This window comes from Bison bison, unplaced genomic scaffold (assembly GCF_000754665.1).
Source record: "Bison bison bison isolate TAMUID 2011002044 unplaced genomic scaffold, Bison_UMD1.0 scf7180017864498, whole genome shotgun sequence".
In the NCBI taxonomy this organism is placed as follows: Eukaryota; Metazoa; Chordata; class Mammalia; order Artiodactyla; family Bovidae; genus Bison; species Bison bison.
The window spans coordinates 10519516-10530350 of record NW_011495057.1 but is presented as its reverse complement, the minus strand read 5'-3'; positions in this window follow the sequence as shown (position 1 = coordinate 10530350).

Here is a 10835-nt window from a genome sequence, read left to right as displayed (position 1 = left end):
TCTTCACATGAGGTGGCCAAAGTACTGGAGTTTCAGCTTTAGCATCATTCCTTCCAAAGAACACCCAGGACTGATCTCCTTTAGAATGGACTGGTTGTATCTCCTTGCAGTCCAAGGGACTCTCAAGAGTCTTCTCCAGCACCACAGTTCAAAAGCATCAATTTTTCAGCGCTCAGCCTTCTTCACAGTCCAACTTTCACATCCATACATGACCAATGGAAGAACCATAGCCTTTACTAGACAGACCTTTGTTGGCAAAGTAATGTCTGCTTTTGAATATGCTATCTAGGTTGGTCATAACTTCCCTTCCAAGGAGTAAGCGTCTTTTAATTTCATGGCTGCAGTCACCATCTGCAGTGATTTTGGAGCCCCCCAAAATAAACTCTGACACTGTTTCCACTGTTTCCCCATCTATTTGCCATGAAGTGATGGGACCAGATGCTATGATCTTAGTTTTCTGAATATTTAGCTTTAAGCCAACTTTTTCACTCTCCTCTTTCACTTTCATCAAGAGGCTTTTGAGTTCCTCTTCACTTTCTGCCATAAGGGTGGTGTTATCTGCATATCTGAGGTGATTGATATTTCTCCCGGCAATCTTGATTCCAGCTTGTGCTTCTTCCAGCCCAGTGTTTCTCATGATGTACTCTGCATATAAGTTAAATAAGCAGGGTGACAATATACAGCCTTGACGTACTCCTTTTCCTATTTGGAACCAGTCTGTGGTTCCATGTCCAGTTCTAACTGTTACTTCCTGAGTCCATGGTTAAGTGACCCCTTAAACTTTAATACCTCAGACTAACTGATAACTTATTGCAGATGAGATGTAGAGGAGTACAAAGAAGTTTAAAATATTGTTTTAACTTTGAGGCATTATATGGCTTATTATTTCCATTCAGCCAGAAAGAACTGTAGCCTGCTTTAGAATGGTAATCAATGGATGATGTTTGGGGACCCAAATAGAGGTGACCTAACATGCCTGCTGCTGCTCTTCCATCTCATGCCCACCATCCGACAGTCACAGAAACACCTGTTACTTCCCTTTCTTATCCACCCTTCCAACCAGGCTGAGTGTTTTACAAATTCTGTTTCCCTTCTTTGAACACAAGGCAGAATCAGAAACTGCCTTTAGGGTCTCTGGCTTACACCCAACCCGTTCTTAAAGAGTCTTCAGCTTTGGCTAAAATAATTTAAGGGAAATAAAATGAGATAAATAAAGGCCATGGATGCCATTTGTTTGTTTCCTCTTATCAGTTCAGTTCAGTTGCTCAGTCGTGTCCGACTTTGCGACCCCATGGACTGCAGCACGCCAGGCTTTTCTGTCCATCACCAACTCCCAGAGCTTGCTCAAACTCATGTTCATCAAGTTGGTGATGCCATCCAACCATCTCATCCTCTGTTGTCCCCTTCTCCTCCTGCCTTCAATCTTTCCCAGCATCAGGGTCTTTTCAAATGAGTCAGTTCTTCGCATCAGGTGGCCCGAGTATTGGAGCTTTAGCTTCTGTATCAGTCCTTCCCATGAATATTCAGGACTGAGTTCCTTTAGGATTGACTGGTTGATCTCCTTGAGAGTCCAAGGGAAAAACATAAATGTTTTCCTTGGAAACATTTATGACACCAAGAATTTTAAAACAGAGAGTTAACAATGCTATGCTACACTTGAGTTGTTAGATCATGTTGCAAACTGTCATTTCAAGGGACGTTGTATAATCTTGGACAGCTCCTATTTTTAACTTGGCATAGACAAACTGAAGATCCCAAAAAGCCAACATTATTTTATTTAGTGTCAATTTGCTTGGCCCCTAAAACATCTTTAAAAAATTAGAGTTACTAACAAATATCTAAATATACTTTTTAATATTTAACTTTCTTTTCCATTCCCAATTATTTTCCAAGAGGGATGTTAATAAGCAGTGATTCTCAAGTATGAGTGGCACGTGAATCATCTTGTTAAAAGGCAAGACTTCCGGGCCGCACCAGGGAGTTTCTGATTCAGTAGGTCTGGGATGAGGCTTCCCAAGTGGCGTGGTGGTAAAGAACTCGCCTGCCAATGCAGGAGACATAGGAGACTCGGGTTCCATCCCTGGGTCGGGAAGATCCTCCGGAGGAGGGCATTGCAATCCCACTCCAGTATTCTTGCCTGGAGAATCCCATGGACAGAGGAGCCTGGCAGGCTATGGACCATAGGGTCACAAAGAGTTGGACAGGACTGAAGCAACTTAGCATGCACACACCCAGGTCTGGAGTGGGGTATAAAAATCTGTATTTCTTACACAAGTTTCCAGGTAACGCTGATGCTGCTGGTCTAGGGACCACACTTGTGAAATCAACTGTGTAAAATCACAGAGTAGCAGGGGAATGAGAAGGAGAGGCTGCATAATTCATAGCCTGGATAAGAAGCCTTTAATTACAGAGATGCATGCAACAGTATATTCCAAATAAGGACATTCAGCAACTGAAATATTCCCATCACAAGATTTTCCACTTCACAAGCAGTAATCAAATAGACTACAAGATTGCCTTAAACGGTGTCCACACCTTTCTCCTGATTCATATCTCTTCTTCTGGCTTACTTTTTACTGATCCTGAGAATTTATCATTTTTGAAATATTTTATTTACCATTGTATTGGTGTTTTCTATAGTTGCTACAAATGCTTTGAGAATCAGCACAATATAAGGAAACCTGTATAATGCATATTTTCAGATATATCTATATAATACGTAATTTCTTAGACATAAGTGACAGGCTGTTTCGACCTTTAGGCTGCAATGTACTCCTGAAAATGACACTAAAAAATAGAATGGAGAAAACCAGATTCCCCCTGACCCCTCCTGCCCAGAAGCTTAAGAAAACCAAGAACTTCAAGTTTTCCTTTTACATCACTAGATGGCACTGCTCTGTCAGTAAGTCGAACTGCAGGAATTGCCAAAAACTGCTCAACAACTGTTTCCAAGGTCCAAAGTGGAAAACAGGCTTTTCAATTGACTTCAAATAAGCAAACTGGCAAAACCCGACAGTGAAAAGCAATGGTTTTAGAAAGCTGTGAGAATACTTCTGCAGGACAGTGAAATTAGGCAAATTTCAATGTACGTTTCTCCTTTTTTCCCCCTTTCTTGAATGATTCTATCTTGTAATGAAACTAAACCAATTATGTAATTTCATAAATTCAGGTCTTTCATATGACTGACTATAGGAAACTGCTTATTTTGGAGGTGGTGGTCTAACTAACTATAGCAAACTGCTACAGTGGAGTGGTGGTCTCGCCTTTGGATTGACAGAGAGGCATTCGGTGTCGGGGGTACCTGGGCTCTCCCCAGCTTCATGCATTAACAACAATCACCAAATCTAGCTACCGACACATGGTGGTGGTGGTGGTGTTCAGTCGCTAAGTCGTGTCCGACTCTGTGCCCCCATGGACTGCAGCACGCCAGGCTCCCGTCTTTCACCATCTCCCAGAGCTTGCTCAAACTCATGTGCATTGAGTCGGTGATGCCATCTAACCATCTCGTCTGAAAAGAATCTGACATTTTCAGAGCACCCTGTGTTCAGTATGAAAAGGCACACAGTGGCTGCTCCAGAAACGTCGAATTGCTTTCCCTACACCTGCCTTTCCCCTACTGTAGGCTCCATGACCGTGGGGCTGCTCACAAGCATCTAGAAGGCAGGTTGGCACACAGTGGAAGCACAGCTAGGAACTGCTGAACGTGTTCAAGTCGAACAAAAATTTACCCCTCACTCCATCCAGACATTAAAGATTTCTTCTAAACAAACAAAATTCAGATTATGATTCCAACTTTTTCCAAACATAGAAAGATACATTAACTCTTAGGTTTTTAAAGGATTGTTCTGTGTCCAAGGCATTGAGCTAGTTTATAGATAAATGGTACATTGATTCTATTTCAAAGAGGTTCAGTTTGTCAGGAGAGATAAAGCGGACATAGGGTTTCCCTAGTGGCTGAGATTGGAGAGGGCACTGGCGACCCACTCCAGTACTCTTGCCTGGAAACTCCCATGGACGGAGAAGCCTGGGAGGCTGCAGTCCATCGGGTAGCGAAGAGTCGGACGCAACTGAGCAACTTCCCTTCCACTTTTCACTTTTATGCATTGGAGAAAGAAATGGCAACCCACTCCAGTGTTCTTGCCTGGAGAATCCCAGGGACGGGGGAGCCTGGTGGGCTGCTGTCTATGGGGTCGCACATAGTCGGACACGACTGACATGACTTAGCAGCAGCAGTGGCTGAGATGGTAAAGAATCTGCCTGCAATGGAGGAGACTGGGTTAGATCCCTGACTCAGGATGATCCCCTGGAGAAGGGAATGGTTACCCACTCCAGTATTCTTGCCTGAAGAATATCAGGGACAGAGGAACCTGGGGGGCTACAGTCCACAGGGTCGCAAAGAGGTGGACACGACTGAGCGACTAATACACACACATTACTACAAGAGGTTGTTGTTGTTGTTTAGTTGCTTTGTGACCCCGTGGACTGTTGCCTGCCAGGCTCCTCTGTCCCTGGGATGTCCCAGGCAAGAATACTGGAGTGGGTTGCCATTTCCTTCTCCAACATTACTATAAGAGGTAGAATAACTTCATTGTGTGAATAACAGCTGCAAAAACAGTTCTGGGGAGCTCAGAAAAGGCAGAAAGTATCTCCTCTAGAGAATCTGGGAGAGGTTTAGGGGAGGGAGCAGATGGGAGGTGGAAGGAAACAATCTGCTTTAAGAAATGTAGGTGTCAGAACAAGGAGGGGTGGATTCTGACACCCAGACCATATGAGCAGAAAATAAGGACAAAGCCTTGTGCTAAGGATCTTCACAGATCCTATAAGGATGAACTTCCAAGGAGGGATTCTATGCCTTCAGAGCTTCGAGGAGATTTTTTTGGCAGTACTGCAGGGCGGGAGCCAGGAGACTGTTTGAGGGTTAAGGTAGTAAGCCAAGGGAGATGCGGTGAGGACCGGGAATAGCGTCATGGCGCCCAGATGGATGGGTGGGGTGAGAGTCTTTATGGGGACCACGTGAACCCCTGGCAATGCCCTGCGTGTTGAGGATAGGAGAAGGCGGCAGATGGTGTCAACATTTTGAGTGTGAGTAGCTAGAAGGATGCAGTTCTCAGAGATGCTACGGCAGCATCCTGAGGAAATCCTTTGAGTAGGGAGGTGACAGCAGACAGTGGACAGTACGGTGCTGCAGTTCACAGCGAGGCAGGGGTCACGAGCAGGGTCCCCAGAGGGCACCCCTCCAGCCACTGCTGCCACCGCCCACGCGCCGCCTCCCACCTGTATCTTCTGGAGATGTGGGCCCAGCATGTCCTTCGGTGCTGGGTTGGAAAACCAGGACAGCCTCCCTGAGGTGAACAGACCCCCGGCAGAGTACTATGCAAACGAAGGAGGAAATTGAAAGAAGAGCTGATTGGTTGGGAGCCTGTTATACAGAGTGAAGTCAGAAAGAGAAAACCAAATATTGTATATTAGTGTATATATGTGGAATCTAGACAAATGGGACTGAAGAACCCATTTGCGGGGCAGAAATAGAGACACAGACAAAGAGAACGGGGTTTGCAGACCTCATGAGGGAATGAGGGTGGAACTGAGAGAGTAGCAAAAAAACATACATTACCATATGCAAAAGAGCTAATGGAGGGTTTCTGTATAACACAGGGACTCAACCTGGTGCTATGTGACAACCTAGAGGGGGTGAGAGGGAGGTCCAAGACGGAGGAGACAGATGTATCCTTATGGCTGATATATGCTGTTGTATGGCAGAAAGCAACACAACACTGTGAAGCAATTATCCTCCAATTAAAAATAAATTTTAAAAAAATAAGAAAAAAAAAAGATGACTGAGCTGGGCCACTGGTGCCATTTCCCAATTAGCACTCTTGGGGTCTAAGGAGACTGGATCTCTAACACGAGGCAGTTTATGGGCCATTTATTTCAGTTGATTTAGTTTGTATCATAGGGAACTTGGAAGAATAGCAGGATGGAGATATTTTAGAATAGGGAAAATTGGACCTACCACTTCTCGTCTCCACCCAAATCTCCCTTCTCATTTTCCCATCAGCCAGGCAGCACCTGCTGGACTGATGAAAAGCATTCCCATGAAGGTGTGATTTTGAGACAAGACCTAGGGAAGTGTTTGGCACACAGTAGGTAGGTGCCCAATAATACCTGATGAGTAAATGAATGTATCAAGGCTTAATCAGCCTAGAGGATATTTGCATTTTAAAAAGAGGTAAGATGAATCCCTAATGAGAATCTCTCACAATCTATCACCATTTCTCACTGGGGGAGCTACTGGCATTTCTGATAGGGAAAATCTTTTTGAGTGGCTAATTTTTTTCTTGAAGGTTCTGTGGATTGCTTGAAGTTTAGCATCCTGCCTTTGGAGTAGTAAATACCAGAAGCATTCTGTGCCCATCAGGCTCCTCTGTTCATGGGATATTCCAGGCAAGAATACTGGAGTGGGCTGCCATTTCCTTCTCCAGGAGATCTTCCTGATCCAGGGATCAAACCTGTGTCTCCTGTGTTTGCTGCATCAGCAGGCAGATTCTTTGTCACTGTGCCACCTGGGAAGTCCCTTGTTCCCAAACCAAGCCTCCTGCCACGCTGCACACTCCTTCCACTGTACTGTTTGGGCTTTTCTGCCACCCTTAGATCACAGCATCCAAAATTCTGAAAGATCTTTTTTTTAATAATGAGGCAAAATTATTTTTGCCTCATTATTAAATGAGTCAACTACAATCTCTTCTTTCTCCACCCTTTCATAACCAACTAACTAACATTCATCTTTTCATTTTCTTAATGATTTGAACACCTCCCTAAAAACGCTCACTTGTCAATAAATCTTTTGAGGCTTCCTTGGTACCAAGAAGGCTGCAGGCTCATCTTTCTGCATGTCCTTCTGTCCTGCATGCTGTGTTCCAGCTACATGGACTCCGTTCAAGAAACCATGCACCCTTGTCTTCAGGCAAAGGCATATGCTCTTCTCTCTACTAGAAGCGTCTTCCCCCTTCTTCTCTTTGTATCATCTTAATAATTTGTAATTACTCTCAGGTCTTTGCTGGACACTCAGTGCTGGAGCCCCTTCGGTAGGTTCCATGGTACCACGTGTTCTTTTATCATTACTCTTTAGCATCACCCGCCTGGATTTTGCCATTTACTTTTTTACCAGACTGTAAGCATCATGAGAGCAGAGCACTTCTGGAATTTTCATTGTCTCCCAACATCTGATACATTGTCTAGATTGAGCAGGGAGTTGCTCAACTGTGGTCATATGTGGTTAGTTCTTAGCTAGTTTATTTTCTTGAGGGCATTGTTCATTTTACCATTAGACTATGGTAAAAATCTTGATGTTCCAGCTTCTGTAACTCCAATCACTAAGCTTTACATATGATAAAAATCTCAAAAAATTTAAAAAATGATTTGAAATCAACAAAATAGTGCAATGTCATATGTGGTATACATCTGAAACTTTAAGATAAACTTAACTAAGAAAATAATCTTCCGTCATATTTGGGCTATATGTTTGAAAAGTGTTATCAGCTGTTATAATCTTTGGCACACTGAAAGATAGAAACAGCTGTATTTTTTGTTGTTGCTGCTGTTCATTAAGAAATATTAAAATTGATCTAAAGCACATTTATAATTTTAATTAAGGTCTCTGATTTTTACTGCAATTTGGCAGTTTTAAAAATACAAACCCTTATTCAATGTGTAATTTCTTTTCCATATAAATATTTGTATGCATCACTGATCAATAAAATATTTTGCAAAATTTAGACTGGTAATTCTCACTCTTATACTTGTCTGATAATTAAATTAACTGGAAAGTTTCTAAGGGCTTCCCTGATGGCTTAGACAGTAAAGAACCTACCTGCAATGCAGGAAACCTGGGTTTGAACCCTGGGTCAGGAAGGTCCCCTGGAGGAGGAAATGGCAACCCACTCTAGTATTCTTGCCTGAAAAATCCCGTGAACAGAAGAGCCTGGCAGGCTACAGTCCATGAGGTCACAAAAACTCAGATACAAGTAAGTGACATTTTCTAGCGATATATATTTCTAGACTTTAGCCTTGGGGATTTTAATTTATCCCATCAGATATTTCTAATGATCAGGGAGAATTTAAACTCAATTATCATGTCTTTTTGCAAAGTACTTCCCCCTAATTTTATAACTAAAGAAAATTTCTGTTAAAGAGTTGCCAATTCCCATTTATTTTTAGCAACAAAAACAGATGTGAAATCATACATTTCTAAAAGTCCCTGGATATGATAATTTACTCTTATAAGCTTCAATACTTACCATCTCACTTAGATTTTAACTTCTTCTAAAATCTGTCATCCACTTGCATATTAGAATCTGAAGCACAACTCCAGTGTTACTGATAATTTATAAGTAGTCACATCTACCTGAGTTAAATTATATCTCTTAAAAGTTATATTGAAGTCTTAACCCCAGTACATCAGAATGTGACTTTATTTGGAAACAAGGTCTTTGCAGATTTAACCAAGTTGAGGTCATTAGCCTGAATCCTGATATAATTGTTGCTGTTGTTTAGTCACTAAATTATTTCTGACTCTTTCAACCCCATGGACTATAGGTCACCAGGCTCCTCTGTCCATGGGATTTCCCAGGCAAGAATACTGGAGTGGGTTGTCATTTCCTTCTTCAGGGGATCTTCCCAACCCAGGGATCAAACCCGCCTTTCCTGCATTGGCAGGCACATTCTTTACCACTGAGCCACCAGGAAAGCCCTAAAGCTATGCTATGGCTATGCTATTGCAGTGTCTTTCCTACATTCATAATTTAAAGGAATACTAAATTTCAGTTAGATATTAATGAGACTGGACATGGAATTTATTCCCAGCCATGTCTAAGGACCTACTGAATTCTATCCATGGACCATCTGGGAGTCGGTAGATCCCATGTAAAGAACTCATGGAAAGCAAAGGTTCTCTGACTATTTACAAAATTGCTTCTATTTCCCATCTGACAGAGTTGGGCTCTATTTGTGTGCTAGGTCTGTGAGTGCCACTCAGCATCTTGCTTCTGGTTTGTCTCTCGGAACTTCAGAAGAAAGTTAGAGACCACATATTACAGACTCAGCAGCTAAGGTTCAGCGTATGATTTAGCATTAACAATCAGCATTTACATGAGATTTGAAAGAAGGAAGTGAAGCAGAAGCCGTGTGTCTGCTCTTCTTGCTGGCAAGCACAGATGTGGATGGAGCTGGGTCTTTGCAGTCATCTTTCTCTAGCTCTAGGGTCCATCTAGTAAAATCCATATTAGATTCCTGAGTGCCAAGATGTAGGGTCCCAGGACATATCGGTGTTATACATCCTAGCAAACGTGGCACGGTTCTGGAGCTGGCAACAGAAGTAACACCCCGATTTGTCTGTTTTCACATTGTGGGGTGGCAAGTGTGGGTTCCTAATCATGGGAGAGGCAGCAGTTCCCTAAGTGCTTGGGCTTGGCTGGATGGCTTTGAAGCCATTACTGATAGCTCAAAATGGAGTGTTTCCTCAGTCTTTGTCACACGGATGCAATGGACACAATGCCCTTCCTGCTTTAATGAGTGAATTCTGTGATCTGCAACTGAACTCTGACCCACAGACACTACAATTTATATTCCCTTCCATAAAAGACCCATGTCCTGGAGAACTACTTCTGTTGGAATAAATGCTTTACAAATATTCTTCCCTGAAATCTATAATTCCAACTTCAAACACATCAGGGGCAAAATGCTGAACTGCACACTGTTCTTTGATCAAAAATAAACATACTCAAATTTGTATCATTTAAAGTACTACAGAAAATACAAAGAACTGTCCAAGAGTTTTGCTTATTCAATTAGTTATAATCACTTTTTTAAAGAGGCAGTCAGTTCATGCCCAGTAAACAAAAAATACTGAATTGCTAGAGTAAAAAATATACCGAAGGTATGTACCTATTTCTCTGTAAATGTACTTTGATTGGTCTGCTTGTTATACCACTTGAGGATAAAGGCAATTTCTTTTCTGGGATTTAATATTTAAACTTCAAACTGAGCCAGGTGCTATGCTAGCGTGATAATCTCCTTTAGCTAGGAAATACCATGAGGAGGGAACTAGTTGCTCTGTTATTCTGCAGGCCAGAAAGGAAACTGCAAATTATCTTTGAAGAGTTTTACTAACAAAATAAACTTGAATTGAACATCACCTCAACGACCTCAATAACTTGGGCAAAATGAAATAAAAAGCAGGAAAATTAACTGGTGTGACAAAGATCTGCAGGTCCTAAACAGCTCACAAGTGAGAATTCACTGAAATTCCTAGATTGTATTAGCCATGTTTTTCTTACATGATAAATGTGTGCTGTTGTTGTTCACTCTCTGAATTGTGTCCGATTTTACATGAATATATACATATAAAATCCACAGGGGGAAAAATGTCCTTCCTTCATTGTAATTCTGGGATAGAGAGAAGGCAATCTTTTGGAAGTTAGAACTTTTAATATGGAGAATATACTTGTATTTTTTTATTTTTACCATTATATAAGAAAACAGAATATGATTTTGTACCTAATCTCTCTGAACACACATTTAAGTCTCTGAAAGGTGAAGGCAAACCTATATTAGGAGGATAACTGTCACTTTATCAAAACCCATTTGGCAAGCCTGTTTCAGAGTCAAGTACATCCCCAGTCCTGTCCGACTCTTTGCGACCCCATGGACTGCAGTCCGCCAGGCTCCGCTATCTATGGGATTTTCGCTAGTCAAGAATACTGGAGTGGATTGCCATGCCCTCCTCCACGGGATCTTTCTGACCAGGGTCTCCTGAATCGCAGGCGGATTCTTTACCG